The sequence below is a fragment of the Leptinotarsa decemlineata genome, unplaced genomic scaffold (genome assembly GCF_025532065.1).
Source record: "Leptinotarsa decemlineata unplaced genomic scaffold, Ldec_3_MD MMD2_P_RNA_scaffold_2, whole genome shotgun sequence".
Classification (NCBI taxonomy): Eukaryota; Metazoa; Arthropoda; class Insecta; order Coleoptera; family Chrysomelidae; genus Leptinotarsa; species Leptinotarsa decemlineata.
The window spans coordinates 3,855,279-3,881,958 of record NW_027412529.1 but is presented as its reverse complement, the minus strand read 5'-3'; the positions used below and the strand labels follow the sequence as shown (position 1 = coordinate 3,881,958).

Here is a 26,680-nt window from a genome sequence, read left to right as displayed (position 1 = left end):
TTTGGTATCTTTTCCTTTTCAATTTCTCGCCATACAATGCTGCAGTTCCAGCAGACTTGGAACTTTCGGCTAGATGGGAAGCCGCGACCGTGTCAACGCAAGTAAAGTCCCATACCACAGGTTTACCGTATTTCCATGGTATGAGAGACATGCCATCTGGTCGTTTACCATCATCTCGACTGGTACCTAAGGGTTCCAGAATTGCAGGAACATCCTAAAATTGAAAATTATTTAGTGGCAAACTTCAACTCTCCGGTTCAAAGATTATTTGAAAATGGAATTCACATCTTATCGGCTGTCCATAATGTTCCAAAATCTGTGGACAGTGTCTTTGTTACACACAATACGTCAAGACTACAAAACTGAATAAACCTGTGCAGTTAACGATGTTCTGGAACCAATCACGACAATGTTAGCATCTGCTCTGAGCAGGGGCTAAACACAATGTTCTGCAACTGCAAGAGTGATTGTGGTTCGCGATGTAGATGCAGGAAATTGGGTTGCAGTGCTCTTTAGCTTGTGGTCAGTGTAATGGAAAAGCTTGTCTTAATGCTTAACCATATCAGAGCGATGTCATTGACGACAGGACCTAGGGCACCGAAATCATGGAAGACCTGGAGACAAATTTCGTTGAAGACGATAAATAAGAGGACTTTGAAATACTACAGCGGTCGGAGGACGACCAAAGTGGACGGTAAAATTGTAGTTTTTGTAATTTTCATTCAATTTTTTTATTTTCCACAATCATAAATGTATGGAATATTTTTTAATAAAACATCAATTAAGAAATACATTTCTTTATTGTATCAATTGGAGAATTTACTATTATAATTTACATTAGTACTCAAATATAATTTGAGTTGGCAACAGTGACTAAGAGTTCATCTATTGTTTGCTTGCCACGCCACTAGATCACTAGTTCTATTTTAGTCTTGCGTTTTGTGTGATTAAATGAGGTTATGTCAGTGTTAGCGTAATCAAGTGTCAAGTCAAGTTAATGTTAGTGCAATTCTAATACCGGCTTCTCTCATTAATCAATACGCCACAATGCCGAAACGTCAGTGCAAATTCAGTGACACTCATTGCAAGAAGTGGAACTTCATTAAGACAGTTCGTTTCGAGTACGAAGCAGAGTGTTCTGTGTGTAACTCTCTTATTAGTATCGGTCATGGTGGCCGTTCTGACATAGTTGATCATATCAACTCGCAGAAACATAAAATTAATTGACAATAATTAATAGAAAACAAAAAACAAACTTTGTTTCATTTTCAATTCATTAATTTTATATGTTTTAATAATATTAGTAGTTAAAAGTTGATCTGATATTGTAGAATTGAATATGAGTAATTATTTTCCCGGGTCCTGGGTAAATTATGGTTGGAGGAGAGGGAGAGTAAAATATGGAAGGAGATCCGGTTTTCTCGAGGAATGATTTGGTCAGCCTACTTTAGAGACAACTTTTCCAAAATAAAAGTTCATACAAGTTCATAACTGGGTATCTCAAATTCCGAGATGAACTTACTAAGATGACTGGACTGTACCAAAGAGGTATATTTTGGGTTCACTCACAATGCGTATACTCCTTTGAACCAAATGCGTAATGCACTCAGTGGGTTGTTGCTTTTATTGAAGACAATTTATGTAAATGTCTTTGTGTTTTGCTAACCTAGAAAATAATCAAAGCAGCCTGCATAATTGTATGCCCTAACATTATTATGTGACATTTATCCTAGACTTTCTTAGCCAGCATATCACCAGCGTTGATGTTAATTTCTAATTTCACATGGAGTAATGTAGGATTTCAGACAAGTTGCGCTAACATATAGTTCAAAAGTTATGAACAATCAAAGGGAAAATAAATATTTCGAAATGAAATCTGGAAATTATCATCCCTCCCAACTTACCTACACAGTAAATTCTGGTAAATGCCTGTTGGAAAACAACTACTTCCACGGCTAATACCACGACAGACTGTCGACAGACAGTCCAATATAATTCAATTTCAATTACTGTTATAGCCGGTGGCAGAGGAGCTGTCACTTTTAGAACACTAAACTAAAAGTGACAGCTCTTCTGCTATAAAATTTTAGGACACTAAAAGTAGAATCGTAACCATGCTGACCATTTGAATTTGATGACGAGTCAACTTCAGTATAGGAGCCTTAGTCATAAAGTATCACGTTCTTTTGACGTTTGAAGAAAAAGCGTCATCCAACAGTCATACGTCATAATGCTCTACTTTTCGACTGTACCCCGTATTTTCGCCAATGAGCCGGTACGATGTCGGCTACGGCTATCACATGAGGTAATAATAATTGTCTCGTCGTTTTGCTCTAAAGGTTATAGATCTGAATCTATTAGGCGACAGCTCGCCGACAGCGTGGAGTGCCGTGGAAGGGAAAAAGTCGAATGTTGACTCACAAACAAACGTCAATCGGTAAATAACTCGAAAACCGCACAGCGATTGCCGAACGGTTTGCGTACTGACGATTATTTTAAAAAAGGTTGCGCGGAAGATAAGCAATAGTTGGTTTTTGAAGTGAATGTGAAGGTCATCGTTATAAATAAATAGTGAGTTCTCGTGTTGCTGTGTTTGTTTCGCGGTGAGTTTAAAAACAGGTGAGAAAAACTGCATCGGTATTAGAGAAAAGTTGACGAATCTTCGAAGGCGGGATATACTCCATCAGTGCAGTGTCAACGCTACATCTACAGGTGGAAATGCGTACTTTTTACGTAGTTTGATAGCGATTACCTGATTGTCTCACTCGAGTGGGTACTTAAAAGGTAATTAAAATAATCGATTGATGGGTTGTGAAGGTTGTTTTCGAAATTGTAAAACAATCGGTCTGAGAATTATACAGTACGTGTTATACAGGGTATTCATCTGTGATATACAGGGTGTTCATACTTTTATCGTAATTCAACCTCAGTATACTGAATAAATATTTGCTTTTGCCATGATATCAATGCCGTGAATGTCGTAAATTCTAATCGCATGGGCGTAGATCTAGAGCCTGTTAGGTATTCATTGAATCAGTATTGAAACTACGACCTATGTAAATACTTCATTTCATTTAAACTCGCTCATATAAAAATAAAAAATAGAGATATAATTTGTTTTTCTATTACTGGAAAAAGCGAAGCATCAAATATGTGACCGTTTCTTGTTAGGTAAGAAGCCAAGATTACTCATAACTCACATCTTTGAACCAACTTATGATGCACTGTTGGAACCTTTGGTGTAGTAATGAATATTACTGGAGTTTTTTCCCAACACCAAATGGTTTTTTTTTAACCTCGACACGTGTTCCGATCACCAAGTGATCATCTTCAAAGAGGAAGATTAAAACTAGAAACTAGAAAGTTGATCAGATTCATAGCTCACTATATCGGGGCCAATCACAGATAAGCAAATTCAAACCTTGCGGGATTTTCAATCGCTTTGAAAATTTTCTATTTCAAAATGTATATTCTCAAACGTCAAACTCATTCTTCGATCTCACATTTCGTCTAGAAACATATTAGTTTGTTTCGACCTCATTTTCGAGATATCGACTCTTTCTTCAAAGAAGATAAAAGAAAAACAAAGTATGACCCTTCTAAAGTTTTGTACATTTTCAATGCTAGTTCACATGCAATTTTTTTTTCGAATCTTAAATAACTCATCTATAAAACCAAATTATATACAAGTTGGTCCAACTGAAACGAACCGAAGTCGATTTCTCATAGTAGGCGAAAAAATAATCGCTCAGCTTCGTCGAGTTCTATGTTTAGGGGGTAATATTTTGCGCTCATTTGAAAAGTCGCCGATTTTTCTTTTCATTTTCCATATTTCCCGATGCATTGGAAATCAAGAAATGATGTAATAAATTGAAGAAAAGTTAAAATGAGGAAATATACTTTTCATTATCCTTTTCCTCATTTTCATTGGCCTATTCTGTGTAGGATACGAACTTTGCACACCAATTTGAAAACGCTTCTATTTCAATTGAAATTTGTTACTTGAAAACATCCCGTGAAAGCATCTATAGAAGAGGAACAAATCTCCAACCTTTCTTCAATGTTCCAGACTATCAAGGTTGCAAGTGATGTTTGGGTCTCCAATCAGGCGGACGGCTCCTTTCTGGATGAAATCCAGCAACTTCAGGATATGCATAAGGGCGGAGCTCCATATATGAGAGCAATGTTCCAAGAGTAGTGTTCCAAGATTTTGAGAAGCAGCCATTGCAATTTCAGTGACATGATTATGCCAAGACATATTGATGTCCATTTTAACCATTAACAAACTTATCGAAGCAGACAGCGGAATTGTCTGCCTTGACATTATTATATCCGGTTCGAAGACCTTTATCTTCTTGGAGAAAATCGATGCCTGGGTTTTGGTGGCATTGAATTGAAATGTAACCAGGTTCAATTCAATTCCACCAATTCGAAATTACTTCTAGGTCCTCATCAAGATGATGAAATATTCTCTTTCCTTTATAAACTTTATTCAGATATAAATACTGGTGAAGTAGTTGCCACAATTTTCTGTGACCTTTCTAAGTCTTTTGGTTGTCTTAATCAAGAATTATTAGGGGAGAGGGGGGGACATTGGGACGCTACAAATATAATTAGCTATGTAGAGCTTGGCTTTCGATATATTGATCAAATAATTTTATGTTGTTTACATTTATAAGTGTACTATCTATCACCATAGGCTTAGCGCTTATCCACTAATAGATAAATCAGATTTTGAGATTTTACCGAGTATTCAAAATGTCCCGATGTGCCCCTTGGCTGGGGTAGATTTGGACAGTGTAGGGGCAGATGTAGACAAAAACAAATTTCTTTATTAAAAAAGTTTTGAGTCATATTCACTTGGTGAATAAAGGTGGTACGATCTAACATAAATCGTATAAACAGTAAAATAAAAATAAAAATACATTAAACAACATTTTCATTTGATTTAGTTGACATTATAGGCGCGGAAGTCAACTTGAAACCGTTTTATTGAACTAGACCTTGCAGTTGTTTCAGACGTTCTTGGCTTAGGTAGTTTTAGTTCCACTTGTTCCAATTCTATTAAGTCCTTATCAGGTACTTGGGGTAAGGTAAATTCAGTTCCTGTCTTCCTGAGAAAATTCATGAAATATTTTCCGTCGACAATTTATTCCACTTCTCCTACATAATATTTTTGGGTTTTCTTCGTGCAATACTCAACCAGCAAAAAGTCACCGACTTTGATATTTGGCATCCCAGATTCAGGATCTATGATAGCTTCTACATCTTGCATGAATTCTTCGTCAGAATTTTCACGGTCCATTTCACTCAAACAGTCAGATTCATCATCAGCATAGCTCACTTTCTCTCCGGAATCATCTGAATCATTCGCTTGTTGCTCAACATTATCAAATAGGTTATGTTTAACTTGCTTCTTCTTTTGCTTAGCTATTTTTTTTTCTTCCAGTCTATCTTTTTCTGGCGTCTCTGTTAGAATTCGTGATTTTCCGGGCTGTCTTCCTTTTGAATTTGATATCTTTCCCTCTGCTTTGGGATAGGGCCGTATTATGTCTGGAGATATGACATCCGACTGTAATGGAGTTGATGAAGTGCTACTGACCAACACAGATGTTGATGGTGCGTCTGTTGCTACTGGATCCCTTGTATCTTCGACAGCGGCCATTATGTTTTCCTCTGATATATCAGAACGATTGGTCTTCCTCTTGTAAGTCCTTACCATGTTGATATCTGAAAAAAATGCAGTCAATTCCCACATTTTTCTCTGGGGCAGATTGGGACAGTGTCTATATGTGCCCCCGACTAGATGTCCCAATCTGCCCCAATCATTCTTATAAACAAAATGGGTTTATATAAATAACTAAAATAAACAATAACATCAGCACTTACAGACATAATGAGCATAAACAATTCCACTTTCCTTCAGAATTTCAACAGAGTTAATTCCAGCATCCACTTGAAAAATAATCGATCTCAAACGATTTCTGATTTATTTACCACGCCGGACACGTGCACGTAACAAACTGTAACTAGGTACTGAGTCGCTTGACGCTTTCGAAACTTTTCTACAATAAAAAAGGTACGTGGTGCGCTCTAACGATAAGCATTACAACTCAACTTTATGCTTAATGGCGCAAAAATTTGAAATGTCCATATGTGCCCCGTGTCCCAATGTACCCCCCTCTCCCCTACTCAAAAAACTTCACCGGTATGGCTGCAGAGGGGTGACGTACAATTGGTTTGAATCGTACCTCTCAGACCGAAGTCAAATGGTAAAAACATCGGAACCTTCAGATAGTAGGGCAATCACATCTGGTGTGCCACAGGGTTCTGTGTTGGGTCCAGTTCTATTTTTGTTGTATATTAATGATTTGACTATGATAGATATATCTGGCAGCTTTACTCTATTCGCAGATGACACAACAATATTGTGGAAGGAAAAAAACCCAGCAGAGCTACATAAAAAAAATCATCTGATTTAGAAAAGGTGAAAAATTGGTATGATGCTAATTTAATATCCTTGAATATCTCCAAAACAAATATAATAACATTTAAATGTCAATAGACAATGATATCTTGTGAAAAAAATTGGACACAAAATTTCTTAGTGTCTATATTGATAATAGGCTCAAATTTGATGAACGCTTCAGACAACTTAAGAGTAAAGTCTCATCCGGATGTTATGCAGTGAGGGTGCTTTCTAACGAGCTGGGTTTTCACACAGCAAAAACAGTTTACTACGCTTTAATTGAATCCCAAATAAGATATGGAATACCATTTTGGGGAAAATGCAGTGCAACCATTTTCTCATCTGTGTTGATATTACAAAAAGGTGTCTCTGTAAAGGCAAACCTAGGAAATCCAAGGTCAAAGATGTGGGTCAAAATAATATCCCAAAATACCTTCACACATTCGAAGAAACGTGTATGGTTCATCAAAGCTCATTTATAACCACCGAGTTAGCTAACTACGGATATTTTCTACATCCCAGATAAAATCTTCTTTAACAAGTTGTCAGTCAAAGTAATTTCCAAAAATTCCTGACGTTTATGATCACTAAGCTCAGGAACACTACATATTATCTATTTTACAAATAACACATCTTCAATGATGACAAGTTGTCAGTGAAAGTAGTATTCCAAAATACCTGCACTCATTTTTAAAAAATGTGTGGTTTAGCATGTAATCACATAATAACAAAAAAAATGTTGCACGTATTTGCTCTATTTGAAGAAAATATCATTTAAAATTAACAATACCAATTGTCAGTTTGAGAAATATCGTTTTTTGTTATTTCTAGGAGCGGGTTCCTCAGAAATATGTATAACTAGAAGGGAATTATTCGACAAAATGAATGATTCTGGTTATTCAAAATTAGAAGAGCGAGTGAACGCCTTGAAAAATTTTTTCGAAATGCGTACAAAGTGTCCAAAACAAGGTTTACCTGCACTTCATAAAAAAATTTCATTCTTTGCCCTGGATTTTAAGAAAAGATGACAGAGGTCTAATCGAATTCATGACAGATTTGTTATGAAAAACGAAAACTGGCTGAATACTTCAATAAGTTTTCCGAATTTTAGCATTTCATCTAAGAAAGCAGGTAGACCTCAAATTACTTCCAACGCATCTTCAGAGAGAACAAAACGCCAAAAAACGGAGTTCCTAAGAAATATCTCCTCGCCCGTTTTTCTGTTCAAAACCAGTGAGACCAAGATGTCCCCTGTAAATGTAAAATGATGTTGCTTTCGAAAATAGGGGAGCCCAAGCGGGGATTTCGGGATCAAGTAAAGCGCGGCAGAATAATATACAGGAGGATAAGTTGTATCCGGTTAAGTACCTCCACCAAATATGAGCCCCATATATAAGGCCGCCCGTGAAGGATATAAGATCAAATTAGTAAAAAAAAATGATCATCAGAAATTCTCGAGCGCGTCAGATTAAGGTAGGGTGAGGTAATTACATGCTGAAAAGTGTAATCTGACAATTTGAGAGTGACGTAAAGAAATATGAGGCAGCGGAGTTGTAAAAAATAACGTCATTTCGACATTCTCGAGCGTAGCTAATTTTTTTTGATTTTGAAGGAAATAATTCAAGGATAACGAAAAATATATAATCTGACGATTATACAGCTGTGTGATACCTATCTCTATCTATTACTCTCTCACTCCGTCCCCACTCTGAATTCTGTTGCCATGACGCCATTACAGCTGATCACAGAGACTCGTTCGTGATGAAGATGATGATTGATTATAAAATATTACATTTTTTTGAGCATTTTTCAAAAATTATTTTCTTATAAGTATAAGAATTTGTTTTAAAAAATTGTTGTAATTCATAAACGTGTTGTAATTTGTATTTTATCGAAAATAAACATTATTATTATTATACTCAAAAAACATACACTTATTCATTTGCATGCTATTTCCTGAGCTTTTCAATTATTTGAGTTCAATTATTTAAAAAAAAAATATTTAAAAAATGTTTTTGTCAGATTAGGCGAATCCCTCTGGATAATCGTCAGATTATGAGACAGCACGTCTAGAACATATATATCTGATGCGCTTGAGTATTTCAAAATGGCGAATTTTTTTGCACATTATAATTATGGCCGCGAGTTTGCGTCAGATCGAAATCGTCAGATTGTTGAATGATAGCTTTTTTTTGTTGCACTCAACACCTCCTCAGAAAATCTGACGCGCTCGATTGAATTGTTTTTCTTTTCACTTTTAACCCTTACGTATGACCACGAGCATTATGCAAACGATCAGATCAACATACGAACATCATTAAAAATACGTAGGACATTGATACTATCAATATCTGATGCGCTCGAGTATGTCCATGCAACAGTATTTTTTCACATATTTAAAAATCTATAGTCGCTTGAAAACCATGAAAAGGTATATATTATATATAACATTTTTTTCTTCTTATCATCTGAGCTTTGCAACCTGATATGTCTCTATGACGCTAGAGTAAATCCTCATTTTGCATCGTGGGCTCCCCTACTACAAAGCTTTAGAGCAGCCACTACGAACTCCATAGTTAACCCCAATTGAACACTTCTGCATTAGAGGCGGAAATATTAGTTTCAAACCTGAAGAGACTGAACCTCAGTAATCAAGTATGATTTATAGTTCACACAGAAATTAATCAATCAAATAGTTTTCATCCCCTTCAATATTTGAGTTATTGCCAAATGGAACAAATAATAACCTTTGAAATAGATTGTTTCATTTCGCCTACGAGTTATCATTAATTCCCGTGGTAAATTTTTATCAATGCATGATTCACTCCAATGATGAGTGACCGAATGAGTAACCAAGCATCAGAGTTATTTATATCAAGGTTCTCAAACAAATCACAACAAATAGGTTAACAAATTCCAGGAAATAAATATTTGAATTGTTCTGTTGTATCACTATGAAAACACCGGTAGGAAGTTTCCACGTTGTGTGTACCTAAATGATCGCAATATAGGTACATTCTATACATTCCAGATAAGATATTCTTTGACAAGTTATCGGTCATAGTAATATCCCAAAAATCCTGCACTGATAAAAAAATGTGTGGTTTTTCATAAAATTGGAAAAGCTCGTTTATGACCACCAAGCTTGCTCATTCTAGATATTAATTACATTACTATCTACATTACAATCATGACAAGTCGGTCAAAGTGATATTCCAAAATACCTGCACTCATTTGAAAAATTGTGTGGTTTTTTATTAAATTTAACAAGCTCTTTTATGACCACCTAGCTTGCTAACTCTAGATATTATCTACATTTCCAAAATGAGATCTTCAATAGCAAGTTGTCGGTCAAAGTAATATTCCAAAATACCTGCCTGAAAAAATGTGTGGTTCATCATAACATTGAAAAAGCTTTTTTTTATTACCACCAAGCTTGCTCACTCTAGATATTATTAACATTACCAATAACACTTCGTCTATGATGACAAATTGTCGGTCAAAGTAATATTCTAGAATACCTGCACTTGTTTAAAAAAATGCGTGGTTTTTTATTGAATTGAACAAGCTTTTTTATGACCACCAAGTTTGCTAACTCTAGATATTATCAATATTTCCAAAAGGAGATCTTCAATGGCAAGTTGTCGGTCAAAGTAATGTCCCAAAATACCTGCATACATTCGAAAAAATGTGTGGTTCATCATAACATTGAAAAAGTTCGTTTATGACTACCGAGTTTACTAACTCTAGATATTATCTACGTTACAAATGACACTTCTTCTATGACGACAAGTTGTCGTTCAAAGTAATATTCCAAAACACCTACACTCACTCTAACAAATGTGTGGTTTTTTATTAAATTGAACAAGCTCTTTTATGACCCCCAACATTGCTAACTCTAGATATTATCTACAATTTTAAAAGGATATCTTCAATGGCAAGTTGTCGGTCAAAATAATATCCCACAATACCTGCACACATTCGAAAAAATGTGTGGTTCATCATAACATTGAAAAAGTTCGTTTATGACTACCGAGTTTACTAACTCTAGATATTATCTACGTTACAAATGACACTTCTTCTATGACGACAAGTTGTCGTTCAAAGTAATATTCCAAAACACCTACACTCACTCTAACAAATGTGTGGTTTTTTATTAAATTGAACAAGCTCTTTTATGACCCCCAACATTGCTAACTCTAGATATTATCTACAATTTTGAAAGGATATCTTCAATGGCAAGTTGTCGGTCAAAATAATATCCCACAATACCTGCACACATTCGAAAAAATGTGTGGTTCATCGTAACATTGAAAAAGTTCATTTATGACCACCGAGTTTGCTAACTCTAAATATCTTCTACATTCCAGATAAGATCTTCTTTGACAAGTTGTCAGTCATACTAATTTCCCAAAATCCTGCACTAATTCATAAACATGTGTGGTTCTTCATAAAATTGGATTCACAAAAAATTGTTTCTTCATAAAATTGAAAAAGCTAGTTCATGACCACCAAGTTTGCTAACTCTAGATATTATCCACTTTCCAAATAAGACATCATCTTCAATGATGACAAGTTGGTCAAAGTAATATCCCAAAATACTTACACTGTCATTTTAAAAATGTGTGGTTCTTCACAAAATGAAAAGGCTCGTTTATGAACACCAATTTTGCTAACTCTAGATGTTATCTACATTCAAATTGAGCCATGTCCAATGACAAGTTGTCGTTCAAATTAATATCCCAAAATACCTACACTTCACGAAAACGGAGCCTCTTGTTTGTGTGGTTAAAAAGTGATGTAGACCAGATACTTCACTTATGGTGATATCGTCTATAATTATCCCCGTTTTATGTGGGAGGTAAAGAATTCGTAACCTTTGCTTAAATTGAGTTTTTTCGTTTACACGTATCAATGAATTGCCCAATAAATTTATCTGTGTTATTATAAAATACATGAACATAGGTATGATTTCATGATTTATTTCTATTCAGTTAGTCACCTAGCGATAATGTGTATTTATACCGGGTTCTTCACAACTATACTATATACAAACAAGGCTTTGTAACTAAGGAAAAATTCAAAAAGAACGAGCATTTCGTTATTTATTTTGCTCACAATAAAATTTTTGAAGAAAGAAAGAAAGCAATTAGTTTTAAAAGAAACTCTTACAACTTGTTGGAGTGTAGGAGCAGTTTTGAAAACCACTTTTGTATTTGATTTTTCTGATCAAACTAGATAAAATCAAATTAGCTTCAAGAGAGGATATCCAACATCTACTTTAACTGAATTCTTAAATACTCTCCACGAAAATCTCAATGAAAGAAAGTATGGGCGAAATACATACAGGGGTGTGCAAAAGTCCGGAATAAAATTAATATCTTTTTAACCAGTAGGAAAAAAACGCTGAAACACGTCAGTTGATTTCACGTTGTACACATTTTTTGGCAATAAAATGAAATTTGTTTTCCAACCCCTTAGCTGCAACCCTCCCCAACTTTTTTTATCAAATACAAACCTATGTCGTGTATGGGCTCATTGAAAAGCTCGTAAAAATGGATTCTAACCATATCCTTAATTTTTTTTGTGGTTACAACAAAATGAAAAAAAAACTCTTTTGAAAAGTTACAAATACCTAACTTAGTGCTATCTACGGGTGAATTAACGTAACAGATGCTGAAATTGGCCTCCACCCTCTACTTGGCAGGCTCCTAGGCGATGGTGAAACCCGTCTACGGAATTCCGAATGGCCTCAGCCGGTATGTTATGTGATTCCACTCTAATTCTGCTTCTTAGATCTTCAATAGTAGCCGGCCTATTTTGATAAACCTTGTCTTTCATATATCCTCAATATAAATAATCTAATGGCGTCAAGTCTCGGGATCTAGGCGGCCATTCAATTGTATCACGTCGTCCATTCCAGCGTCCTGCAAATATGTCATCGATATATTCACTGACATTAATACCAAAATGTGTTGGAACCAAAGTGTTTCAGTGGGGATATCTGGATCTGCTTCATTGGGAAACATAACAGCATGCCATTTACTTTCTGAGGACGCTGCGTGCGAGCTTCGCATATCAAGTGTGGGTTATCCTGACTCCAGAAAAAATAGCTTCGTCCGAAAAGAGTATGTTGAGTGGAAACCCATTATTCTCGTCACATCGCCTCATTATTTCCTCACAAAATTGCATAGTCATCTTCCAAGAGCTCTTGGACAAGACATACCTTATATGGGTGGTATTTTTCTGTTTTCAAAAACCTTCCAATCGTACGTCTAGATGCAGGATTGTTTTGGGCTAATGAAACCGTTGATAAATGTGGATCTTCCTGCAGAGATACGGTAATGTCCAATTTTTGATCTTCGTCTAAAACATGTGGCCGGCCACTTCTGGGCAAGTCCTTCACTGTACCATTTGTTCAAATCCCAACAATATCAAGACTTCGATACGCTGCCTCTCTGACAATACCATTTTTGTTTAGCAAATTAAAAAGAACACTTTGAAGGTACCCAATTAAAAAACTAAACATACATATTTTCAATTTCACCCAGAAATGTCACAATTTTAAAACTGAGTTATCAGGGCATTTATTTTGGTACAAAAAATGCAACAACCTTTTTCTCTTTTTGAGGTACACTGGTCAACAGTTGCTTGGGATGGCACTAATTTTATGTGTAAGTTTTTGGTGAAAAAATAAAGTCCACAGAATATTGATGCTACATTACGTTATCAGTTTTACACATAAATCAATAAAATTTGTTGTGGTGTCTGGCCCGGTTGGTCTGTTCTTAAAATTTGTAAACTTTTAGAAAGTAAGTACTGGTGATCCTTAGCAATTGTTGAGCAATGTACGTCATCACCACTTATTTGTTTTTTCCAACGTTAATTCACCCCTAGATAGCACTAAGTAGGTATTTCTAACTTTTTTGGTTTTAAAAGAGTTTTTTCTCATTTTGTGGTAACTGCATGAGTAAAAAAAAATAAAGGGTATGGTCAGATTCCATTTTTTACGAGCTTTTCAATGAGCCTATACACTACGTAAGTTTGCATTTGAAAAAAAAAAGTTGGGGAGGGTTGCAGCTAAGGGGTTCAAAAAAATTATTTTATTGTATTGCCAAAAAATGCGTACAACGTGAAATCAACTGACGTGTTTCAGCGTTTTTTTCCTAAAATACTGGTTAAAAAGATATTAATTTTATACTGTATACCAAATATATTGGCATGAAACTGTTCAATAAAATACGGAATCGATACAAATTCCTTGATAACAAAACCTATAAATACAATCGTAAAATATTGAAATATGCTACGTATTAGTGGATAAATAAATACCCAGATGATGACAATTTGTGAATTATCTTCTTTATTACAATCTTTTTAATAACTTGTTTTATTCAACATTCAATTTTATATACACCATAGAATGTACATCTTTTTATTTACATAACTTTTAATCTTTCACTTATGTACCTAATATATATAATATATATTATGTACATAATATATCTTTCCCTTTCCGAATAGTTTGTTACTCGCCGTTAACTAGAATTGACTGGGGGAAAAATAAATTATTTATTATTAATATCATCCTAAGATGTTGCATTAATTGGGCCTTTTGTCCTTTGAGCCCCGATACATTAATAATAATAATAATAATGCCAGTACCAGAATGGTACTGGATATAGCCTGTAAAGTCGTCAGGAGTTCATATCCCCTTCTCTGCATGGTCCGTGACCATGACAGAGCAGGAATTGGAGGAAAAGTAGCATCCAAATAGTTTCTTACTTGGAGTAATGTGGTGGTGCTCTATCTTGTTGGAATACAATATCCAAATCCAATCCATTAGGATTCGCTTCGACGATTTCATTGATGAGGTAGGTAGGTCTAAAGTGAGTGGGTCTGTTCGACCCTCCACCGCAACCCATAAGGGTTTATTGTGGCTCACACCTATTCACACTCGGCCAAATAAACCCAGCTTCTTAACGAAACCGATTAGTTTGTATGGTGAGTGGTCTTTCAGGTCAGATGGTGAGAGTACGGATCTGCCGAACTCAAAGAACCTGATTCGGTCCCCAGCGGGGCAGGCACGAAGTATATGCTCTGCAGTTTCATCATTTTCCAGACAGAGGCGACACACACTGTCTTCCGACAGTCCAAGTCTTTGCATGTGATGATTCAAATGACAGTGACCTGTAAGAAGGCCTGATAGACATCGTAGTTCATCCCCATTGTAGTCCAATAGCTCTTTGGTATCAAGCTTCGAAGGGTGAATAAACGCCTTGGAGTGAGCCGATCCTGGAAGATTCTGCCAGAAGTCCATAACTCTTCTTGCCATCCAGGTGGTAATTATTTGTTTGGCAAAGCCCAAAGCGATGCCAATGACAGGTTCTGGTCCAATGAAGCCGCTTGCAGCACCCTCCTTCGCAAGAGAGTCAGCAGCTTCATCGCCTTCCAGGCCAGTATGGCCAGGAATCCAGACCAGAGACAATCTGTTTAGTCTTCCTATCGAGGAGAGTCTTTTTTGGCAGTTTGCTACCAATTTAGACGTTGCTCGGTGGGAGCCGAGAGCTTCCAACGTCGCTTGACTGTCCGAGGATATTTTTATTGACTTGTCAGAGAGGTTGGATTTATCCAATCTCTCCGCACACAATTCAATAGCGTAAATTTTCGCTTAAAATTCAGTCGCATAAGTTCCTAGGCAGGTAGATAACTCTGTCCTGGGTCTGCAACTGAAAACACCTGCACCAGAACCTGAAGGTGTTTTTGATTCATCTGTGAACCAACAACTATCTGCTCTTAATATTTCTTTCTCCCGCAGGATCCAATCCTCTCTACTCGAGAATAGTTCGTAGTTGACAGTTGGAGGAATGAAGTCAGAGGTAATTTCCACTGATAGCCAGACAAGCCTGTCTCTGTAACCCAGAGAGCTTCGCCTGGGCCGTTTTCTGTAAAGCCTTCGGCCACCAAGCAATTGCACCATACGTGATCACTGGTCTGACAATCATCACGAAAATCCAATGGATTTGTTTGGGATCTAAACCCTAAGTTTTACTGTAAATCCTTCGACATGTCCATAGAGACAGTCTGGCTTTGTGTAAAACTTTTTCCAAGTGAGCATTCCAGGTGAGTCTTTTATCAAGGACAATGCCAAGATATTTCACCTCCGTTCCAAATGGAATGACCACACCATTGAAGGAAAGTGGCAATAGATTGTCCAATTTCCTTCTCTTGGTGAAGGGGATTAATACAGTTTTGCTGGGGTTTTGCTGTCAGTGATGAGAGGGTTAACAGTAGTTTCCAGCATATTCAAATACAGTTCTGTTGAATTTTGATGAATAAATAGAGGTCCTAAAATATAATTTTCCAATATTCCTGTCCAAACGTTAATTTTTTCTGGATATTGGGTATGTGTTTTCCGGAAAACGTGAGGGTTGGTGTCACTCTAATAACGGCAATTTTGTCTGGGAACATGTACTTTCGTCACTAAAACAAATATTGTGGAGATAGGTAGGATGCCTTGCAATGGTTTCCATCATGATTTCGCAGAATTGTGTCCTTTGATCAAGGTCATCTTCAGTTAATTGGTGTACCATTTTATTTTTGTATGGATGATAAATATTCCTCTCCAAAAGTCTCCACACAGTAGAAGGAGACACCTCACAAACATTCACGACGGAATAAGTAGACTGTTCAGGATTCACTACCATCTCATGAATTATTTGCACTTGCTGTTCATCCGGAATGGACGGATGACCTGGGGGCTTTTTGTTATGTACACTACCGTTAGTTGTGAATTTGGATACAAGTTCCCTCAAATATTCTCTACAGATAGGACGATTCGGAAAACGTTCATTGAAAATCCTTTCGATCTCGTGAAAGTCAACGCGTCGCACCGTAAATAAAAATCGCTTCAATTTTTTCTTCCAATGGATGAGAATTGACCATTTTAGATATTTTTGACGTGGTACCTTTCTACTAGTAAAACCAAAAACTGATTGAGAATATTCTAACTGAACAATGATGTTCATTGTCGTACTGACATTTTTTGACGTTTTTATAAACAAAAAATAACTTAGCAAACCTTATCGAGTTGGTGGAACTGCCATATGGTAGATAAAAAGGAATATTTTTAGAAATATCCATATTGATGTCTTTGTCTTCAGGAAATTATTAAATGTTCCGCCATTTTGAAGTAGGTGAAGATATTGACTTCATTTTCTAGGTTAATGAAGTATTTGTCAGGAGCTTCAAAATGATGTGTCACAAGACCCCCCTTTCCATTTAATTTTTTTCCCAGATGGCGCCCAGTCACCATCTTGAAAGTTTCACCTGTCAATTTCACTTAAAAATGAAGTATTCATGCATTCATTTCATTATCCCATATTTCATTTCTTTGAGTTGAGCCGTTCGAAAAATAAAAAGGGGGGATATTAAAGAAATGCACTCTATACATCCTGCAGCAGATTGAGGTGTTAATGACACCATCCTGGCAAGCTCTGATGGATCCTTCAGTTTCTGACTTCAGCCCACTCGACCTGAGGAAAGTGAAGATCAGGTATTTTCATAACCCGATTTCTTCAATGTTATTAAAGAGAACCCCAAACATTGACTCATCCTTGTGTTACCGCAAAGGTGAAGTGATATCTGCGGCTTCTATGTGGGCCTTCTGCTGAACGGGTTCCAACTCCGTGACATCAATAATATCCCTCACACACACTTGTTTTATTTAAATTTAAAGATAGAAAGCGCTCAGTGGAAGAACCTATTCAAATCACCCAATAATGTAGATAGTTAATTGAGGGGTTTCAACATTTACATCAACCCTTCTCAATGTTCCCGACAGTCTGGACCGTGGAGACGACATATTGAATTATTCGCCCTTGCGTCTAGACTGATTCAACACGTGTACACTTCACTAATTGCGTTCAAGGAAATTGAAAAAGTGATTGCAATGCAAAATTGATGATGGCTTGACAAATGAGGGCTTTACATTTTTCTTTGTTTGTTCCACGACGTACACAGTTGAAACTACTACTCGTTATTGAATTCTTATTTACTTACTTGGGAACTTTGTTGGCTCATGAATTTTTCAGACTTGATTGTTTGAGTCTCAGCACCTTAATGACATCCTTTATCCAAAGTAGGATTTGTTGATGGGTATAATTTGTTAGTCTAGAATTCGTAGTGCAGGGGTGAGTTTTGTTATGTTTCATTATTGATGTGGAAAACGAACTGTCAGTAAATTCATTATTCAGTTTCGAAGAAACAACAATATGTTGCTGAGGATAAAGTATCTTTGCGAAATGACTGGTTAATTTTTCGGGCTTAACGACATCATATAATAATAAGCTGAAAATAGAAAAACTAATTATTACAGTTTTTTGTATGATTTTCACTTTAGAGGGTTAGGTCTAAAGTGAGTGGGTCTATTCGACCTCCACCGCAACCCGCAAGGGTTTATTGTGGCTCACATCTACTCTCACTCGCCCAAATAATAATAATAATAACAGGAGAGGCTGTATAGCCGTGTATAGCGTCGTCCAATCGGTTTCCGAATCGGAAGGACGAAATCTCGGCCTTGCGGTTCGGAAGATTGAACGGCGTGTACACAAGATGTAGGCTAAGATCAAGTCGGTGAGATAACACGCGTCTCGTATCCAATCTGTGATGGATTACAGGGCGACCAACAGGCCTTTCACGCCCGCAGTGCGGCGAATAGCCGCCAAAATACGACGTATCCATCACACTTTAAGTCAAGGCGTGCTGCTGACCACCAAACAGCACTGCCTTGATAGGATACGAATGCTAGTGGCCTGCTAAGAAGTCACTAGTGAGGCGAGCGAGAAGTATCGCGGAAAACCTTAGGTTCCGCGAGAAACCTTCTCGCTTACTCCAAGAGCCTCCACGTGTTGTGGATAATCCGCCGTCCGCTGATCAGGTGGAATCCTTCTGGAAGGATATCTATGAACACCCGCAGCCACTCAACGTAGACACTCCAGTCCTAGCGCAGTTCGAAGCTTTCAACAGAGAGCTTCGACAGCCTGAGCTCAATGAACTGCGCAACCCGATAACCCCGGATGACGTTCGAAGAGCCCTTGTGGGTTCCAAGAACTTTGCTGCTCCAGGCCCAGATGGGCTGAACACTTATTGGTGGAAAAAACTACCAAGCACCCACCGCCATCTGGCCAGAGTTTTCAACTCATGGCTGGACGGAGAGCAGCCGATTCAGGATTCCGGGGATTTGTCGAATCCTAAGAATTACAGACAGATAACATGCTTGAATTCGTGTTATAAGTTGTTCACAAGCATCTTATACACACGAATACTCACCGCAGTTGACCGAGTGTTCGATCGGATATATGAGCAGAGAGGGTCGAAGAGAGCAGTCGCTGGATGTGAAGAGAACCTGCTCATCGATAGATGTGTAACGCAGGACTCGATACAATATAAGCGTAACCTCTCTATGGCCTGGATCGATTACCGTAAGGCATTTGATACAATTTCGCATGAGCTCATCTTGCATTTGCTCAGATGCCTTGCAGTGCCCGACAAAATAGTGAGATGGATTGAACAACTGATACCACTTTGGCGAACTCGCTCTACCATAACGTCTGGTCATTCAAGAGTCCAAACAGGGTGGGTCACTTTCAGAAGGGGTGTCTATTTCAGGGTGATTCCCTCAGTCCCCTTCTCTTCTGCATCTCACTATTGCCATTATCCGTTGCGCTCAGAAACACTCGATGGTATAACTGTGGCACCCCAGGAAACCGGAGGCACAAGGTCACCCATTTGTTTTATATGGATGATCTCAAACTTTATGCCTCTGGAGAGAAGGATCTTCATCAGTTCTTGGGGGTGGTGGAAGAGTACACGCATGCTATCGGTATGAAATTCGGGATAGACAAATGTGCAATGGTCCATCTCAAAAGAGGACGATGCGAGGACTACGGAGAGGATGTGCAGTTCGTAGATGGAAGCATCCTACATCATCTGGATGCCGGAAAGACGTATAGTTACCTCGGGGTGGAACAACGACACTCACAAGAGGTAACTGCAGCGAAAAACTCTCTCCGCGGCAAGTATCAGCACAAACTTCGACAGATCTGGTCATCGGAACTGTCGTGGAAGAACAAAGTAGCTGCAACAAATATGCTTGCCGTTCCAATCTTACTCTACTCGTTTGGAGTAGTGAAGTGGACTCGGGAGGAGCTGTATCAACTCAACGTAAAGACCCGAAAAATGATGCATCTCTATAGGAGTTTGAATCCCAAATCGTCCGTTCCACGGTTGTACTTCCCCCAATAACAGGGAGGCCGTGGACTTTTGAGTTTGGAGTGTCTACATGACAGAATGGTGTTGGATACAGCTTGTAAAGTCGTCAGGAGTTCGGATCCCCTCCTCGGCATGGTCCATGACCATGAGAGAGCAGGAATTGGAGCATTTCTTTTTAGGGCAGCTGCCCGAGCAGCTGATGAACTGGGTATAGTTTTCGACACTGAACAAGGTGACCACAACTCTGTCACCGAGTTGGAACCTGTTCAACAAAAAGCTCAGATAAAAGCCGCAGAGATCACCTTACTTCTGCGGAAACACAAGGATAAGCCATTGCGTGGGGTCTTCTTCAATAACATTGGAGACCTTGGCTTATCAAAGCGCCTGACCTTCGCGTTTCTCAGGTCGAGTGGGCTGAAGTCGGAAACTGAGGGGTTCATCATGGCTTGCCAGGATGGTGTCTTCAACACCTCACTCTACCGCAGTCGCGTGGTGGGTATAGAGGTACCTGACACAAGGTGCAGGGCCTGCCGCGAGGCGCCCGAGACCCTAATGCACTTGCTATCAGCATGTCCAGCATATGTGATCTCGGCCTATATCCATCGACATAACGCGGCCCTAAGAGTGCTATATTACCATCTACGGCACTCTTACGGTATTGACGAGAAACCGGTGTTGCCCTACGCTCCGGGGGATATTGAATCCGTTGTGGGGAACAAGAAGTGTTGAATTTATTGGAACTATTCGTTCACCACCCTCAGGCTCATACAAGCTAATAAGCCTGATGTAGTCCTTCTCGACCACCAGACCAAAACGATATTTGTCGTGGAGTTTTCAGCTCCTGGCGAGACGAATATCGTCAGAAAAGAGGAGGAAAAACGGATAAAATATCGAGATTTTCTCTTCGAACTCCGCAGACTATATCCAGATCACTCTGTCAAGATGGTCGTTCTTATTATTGGAGTCCTTGGTGGAATGATGTCTTCTCTACTCTCGAATCTTAAAATCATACCGGCTTGCCGCACTAAGGCAGAACTCTTAGCCGCACAGATGCAGAAGGCTGTCAGTCTTGGCTCACTGCGCTTGCTCAGGGCACATGATTCTCGGACCCAATGATCACTTACCCCACGGTGAGGGGGAGTGGTCAGTGGTTGATAATGCTGGCGCGCCCTCCCGAATATATCGGAGCTTCGGGGGATAGGGCCTGACCAGCGCACACTACGGTGAACGAAAATAATAATAATAATAATAATGGTCTTTATTGGGTGAAATACAATATAACATCCAAAAGGCGAAGTTCAAAACCCAGTGTAGAACACTACAGGTTTGTTCTACCACTTAACCTCCACATCCAGCTACGAGAACTGGCAACAACAAAAAAAAACAAATACAAACAAAAAAAATGGAAAAAGTAATACATTATACACCTGATATCAATCAGCATTCCAATAACAACAAAAAAAGAATATACATTTGGATAAACTATTGAGTATTTAAGTTTGTTTACCTAATAGTTCAATTTTCAATTTTTGCCTGAAAATACCTATTTTGAAATGTTTTAAATGAGGGGGAAGTTTATTGTTAACATTGCATATCTGATACGTAAATGATCGTTTGAAAAATTCATGAGTGTGTATCGGAGGAGTTAATAACCCTTTATGCCTTACATTCAAGTTGTGTACATCAGTCCGAAAAGTAATTTTATTATACATATAGATAGGTCGGAATCTTTTTGCAGATAACCTTATGATAGAAACACGCTAAGTGTAATGACCTTCGGTTTTCCATATTGAGCCAACAAGTTTCTGACAGCTTTGATGAGATTCTGTTCCTTCTACGTACATCATGAATAAGGCGAAGGCAGGAGTTTTGAATCTTTTGGAGTCTTTTCTTGTTCCTAATTGTGAGGCATGGTCCATAGAGTACATCTGCAAAGTTCAAAGATGAAAGAACGAGACTGTCACATAAAGTAATTTTTGTGTTTTTAGGGAGGAATTTTCGATTTCCGTAAATCAGCTCGAGTGAAAGGTAAGCTTTCTGGATTAATTCATTCACATAAACCCAGCTTCTTAACGAAGCCGATTAGTTTGTATGGTGAGTGGTCTTTCAGGTCAGATGGTAATTGTATCAGCAATGGCCGGAATAAGTCATATGAGCGCATGGAGAATCCTTAAAAACCACAAATTCCATCCTTACAAAATTAAACTTGTTCATGAACTCAATGAGGATGATTTTGACCGAAGACAGGAGTTTTATGAGGGCATGAGTGAGAGATTAATGCAAAATCTCGAGCTGCTTTATAACATCTGTTTTTCGGACGAAAGCTCATTTTATTTAAATGGTTGCGTGAACCGTCACAGTTGCCGTTGTTGCTCGGATGAAAACCCAAGACAATACGCAGAAATACATCCCCAAAAGTTGAATGTCTGGGCCGGAATATTAGGCAATCATATTATAGGTCCATTTTCATTGATGGAAATTTAACCGGTGATTCTTATTCACAACTTCTTGAAGAGGCAATACAACCTCGTATAGTTGAAATAATTGAACAGGATCCAAGATGTCAAGATGAATTTATTCATTTTCAACAAGACGGTGCACCACTCCATTATGCCCAGCAGGTTCGAAATTTTTTGAATAATCATTTTGAAGGACAATGGATTGGCAGAAGAGGTCCAATTGAATGGCCAGCACGATCACCAGTTTCAACACCACTGGACTACTTTTTGTGAGGATATTTAAAGTCTAAAGTTTATGCTACACAGCCAGCCAATTTGGATGAATTACGTCGTAGAATTATTAATGAATGCCGAGCTATAACTCATGAGATGTTGAATAATGTAAGAGCAAAATTCGAACAAAATCTTTATTGTTGCATGGAGCAAAATGGCGCAGATTTCCTATGTGAGTTACCCTTATTAGGTGTTACTTTTTTTGTGTGTGCTTCAAAAACAATTATTGGGATTTATTAACCCTAAAACAGTTTTTTAAACTTTTCCGTATCATCAGCATTCAAGGAAATCAGCAGGTTGTATTCGTTGTGTAGGTATGTTTTTAGTATGATTCACTTTTTTATCAGAAGCATAAAATATCCACGTCAATAGGCAACCTTCATAAGAAGGTGCCACTCAATTTACCTAAAATGTAAGTTATGAAAGTTCTGAACGTAAATTGTACCTTAAAAACGATTTGATTTATTTTAAAAAGAGTTGAGCTCAATAAGAATACCTTTAAATCTTCAAATTATCTCGAAAACTAATCGTTACAAAAATTTTCTTTCAACAGAGATGTAAAGGTATTCGAAAGACCTGCAAAACAAGATGCCATTCGACCTACTTTCCCTATCTAAATAAGGGTAGTAAGCACCCTCCGAGGGGGTGCGTACTACAAAAAATCTGATTAGTCTGAAAGGTGTCCCCCTTTAATTAGAAATCGACGTGTCCGAGCTTTTTTTTGAAAAACTTACTTCTTATTTTCAAAAACGGCTCTGTTGACTTTTCGTTGTTACACACTGTATAAATAATACATACATTATGTACGGTGACTTTTATAGAAGTATTCATCTGAATAAATAGTTCGATCGATTGAAAACTCTTTGAGGCTCATTTTGAACTTTTCGATATCAGATAATTTTTCTAGAGTAGTAGGTAGACAATTGAAGTCTTGATCTGGCCAAAAAGGGAGACTTTTCATAGGTTGAAGTCCTATGTTGTTTTGAAATTAGGTTCTTTCTGAGCTATAAAAACAATTGCTTCCTCAATCGCTTGAGTGAACGTAATGTGTAGGTATATATCGAAGCTAAAGATATATAGACCTTCAAAATATACACGCTGCGGCAGTGTACTTGTTGAATGCTTGTTATTAATAATACGTATTATATTATATTTTTATACTAACCTTCCACTAGCCACAATAAACCCTTGCGGGTTGCGGTGGAGGGTCGAAAAGACCCACTTACTTTGTACCTAACCTTCCATTATGAGATTCTGTAATGTTCCGAGGATCATCTTCGTCTTGTTTCATCAAATATTTATAATCACTATCAAAAACGGTGATGGTATCACGTTATATGCTCACTGTCAACAGTATATGTCGACCGCACACTGAACACTGAGTCATGCGAAGAGCGGCGAGAGAATCGTTTGCCAGAGATACGGCTAGTGTTGTGTATTAGAGTGAGGAGAAAAGAAAGCCAGACATACTGACGCTGTTATGTGTTACGTTACCATAAGAAGTTATCACTTCAAAAATAGAAATTTGGAAAAAATGGACAGCATCAATGAATAGACCACAAAATTCTCTATCTATCAGTATATATCACAGTATATAGACACAGCAGAATGAATACTTATTGAGATATGGAGCTACAAAAACACATGATATTGATAGTGACAAAATGTCAAAGTGTCATATTCTGTCACAGAACAGAACCATAGTCGGGGCTAAAACAAATCAAGTGGAATTTCTCTACTGGGGCTACTACTTCTATTTCAGTTTCAGACTTTGTTCGAGATTTGTTGAAAAATGGAAACATTAATTGAATTCGGACATAATGGATTCCTGTGAAACCGATTACATAAACTACTAATTGGTCATGAGACCCAAATATTTAAATACGTTTGTTAATGATGGAATGTTAAATTATATTAGATAATTATTTTGTTAACGAGTCGAAACAAATTATGGGCCATTTCCCTTCAGATTTCGGTATACACTTAGTGTTTATCTCTTGGTCGATACATTTTTAATAATATTTACTTTTGAAAAGGTGGTATGCAGTAAACCTTGAACACTTTCGTAGTTTTCCACAGTCACAAGCAAATATTGAAATAAGAACGATACGGAGTGGCGCGTGAAAACGGTTTTTTTTTTTTCTGAACACGTCTACAAAATGACAATTTCGCTGAACGTATGGAAATATCCTGCTGGCTTCATCAGAAAAAAAAAGAAAAAGTCAACAAACCAAATCACATTTATTCAATTCAGATATTTTACAGAACTATGAATTACATCTATGAAGGATCGTGGCTATCTAAGCCTAGCTTGTGTTACAGCCACGAATCCAATACATTTACAAACTAAGATAAACCTACTAATTAGTTCTGGGAAGTTCTAGAAGGACGACCAAAATGATGAGCAGTCTTTTAGCGTAATAAAAGCATCAAATACGATAAAAGATACAGAAACAACAGCTCGTGACATTGTATTGAGTGATTGCAGAATGGTGAATTAGTCAACTATCCAGTATTGTTTCCAATCTGTGGTAGTTGTGATTGATGAATGTTTTCAATCTTCAATTTACCGTAAAATAGACTCGGCCAAGGCTTTATATAAAGTAAGCAATATTTTTCCACTGCTATACTTCTGAGCTGATAAAATTTGGAAGTGAGCTTACGTAATGTTTTCACCGTATAGTCAATATGATCATTCCAACGAAGGCACTGTTCCACTAGGACCCTTAGTATTTTATTATATCAGTTTTTTTATGAAGGGACAAGTGCAAGGGAGTCTATCGTTTTGGCAAGTAAGTTAATGGATTTTAATTTCTGTAATAGTGGGCTGATACTTCTTTGTTTAGGAGAATGCAATAAATTTAGTTTTTTGACGTTGACACCCAATAGATTATTACTTGGTGGAAAATTATATTTATACCAAACTCCTCCTTTCTATAAGCTTCTTTCCTTGTGTGCCCGACAAAAGTTAATGTTGTATCATCCGCAAAAGAGGTTATATTACCTTCGAAGCCCCTTAGGTACTGAAAAAATGTTATTTATGTGTATTAGAAATAAGATAGGGCCAAGCACCGTTCCTTGAGGTACGCCCCTGGTTATTCCTAGAGGTTCACTAATTGAATCATTTATTTTAACTCTCTGAATCCTATTAGACAAATAATCCTCAAAGATGTTTAACGCTACTCCTCTTATACCCGAATCATGTAAACGCTGAAGAAGTATATTGTGATCCACCGTGCCAAAGGCCTTGTGTCTCCGCAGAAGTAAGGTGATCTCTGAGGTTTTTATCTGAGCTTTTTGCTGAACGGGTTCCAACTCGGTGACAGAGTTGTGGTCACCTCGTTCAGAGTCGAAAACTATACCGAGTTCATCAGCTGCTCGGGCAGCTGCCCTAAAAAGAAATGCTCCAATTCCTACTCTCTCATGGTCACGGACCATGAGAAGGGGATCCGAACTCCTGACGACTTTAGAGGCTGTATCCAGCGCCATTCTGTCATGTAAACACTCCAAACTCAAAAGTCCACGGCCTCCCTGTTGTCGGGGGAAGTACAACCGTGGAACTGACGATTTGGGATGCAAACTCCTATAGAGATGCATCATTTTTTTTTCTTTACGTTGAGTTGATACGGCTCTTCCCGAGTCCACTTCACTACTCCAAACGAGTAGAGTGAGATTGGAACGGCAAGCATATTTGTTGCAACAACTTTGTTCTTCCCCGACAGTTCCGATGACCAGATCTGACGAAGTTTGTGCTGATACTTGTCGCGGAGTATATTATTATATTTTTCATCTATTTCATATTTGCTTACTGTGATTACTTGTTCTTCTTTCTCGCGAAACTTTAGTAAATGAAAAATTTTATAAAATCATAATATATATATATATATATATATATATATATATATATATATATATATATATATATATATATATTCATAAACGGGAAAGATGAGATCATATACAGAAGAATGTTTGCCAAGGTGAGATCATTTTGGAAAGTCGAGATCCATTTTCGGATCTCGCCTTTTTTAGTGTGTATTTCGGATTTTTTCAGTCAATATCAATGAGGTAGAGTTCTGCTTTGAATTTTATGCAGGATCTCATCTGAAGAATTTTTCTGCAATTTTATACACCAGCAGTTCTCGACTGTTGAGGGTAGGGGGCGCTTACGAGCGGAGTATGTAAGTGGAGATATTTTAACTAAAGT

The 26,680-nt window shown here is 37.6% G+C and overlaps 1 protein-coding gene across 1 annotated transcript in view; it reads left to right on the top strand.

The window, feature by feature from the left end:
- Positions 1 to 2,359: 2,359 nt before the first annotated feature.
- Positions 2,360 to 26,680, top strand: part of LOC111513967 (phosphatidylcholine:ceramide cholinephosphotransferase 2) — a 106,213-nt gene continuing 81,892 nt past the window's right edge. The window contains 1 exon segment of the mRNA XM_074181613.1: positions 2,360 to 2,784. The gene's annotated coding sequence lies outside the window, so the exon portion shown is untranslated.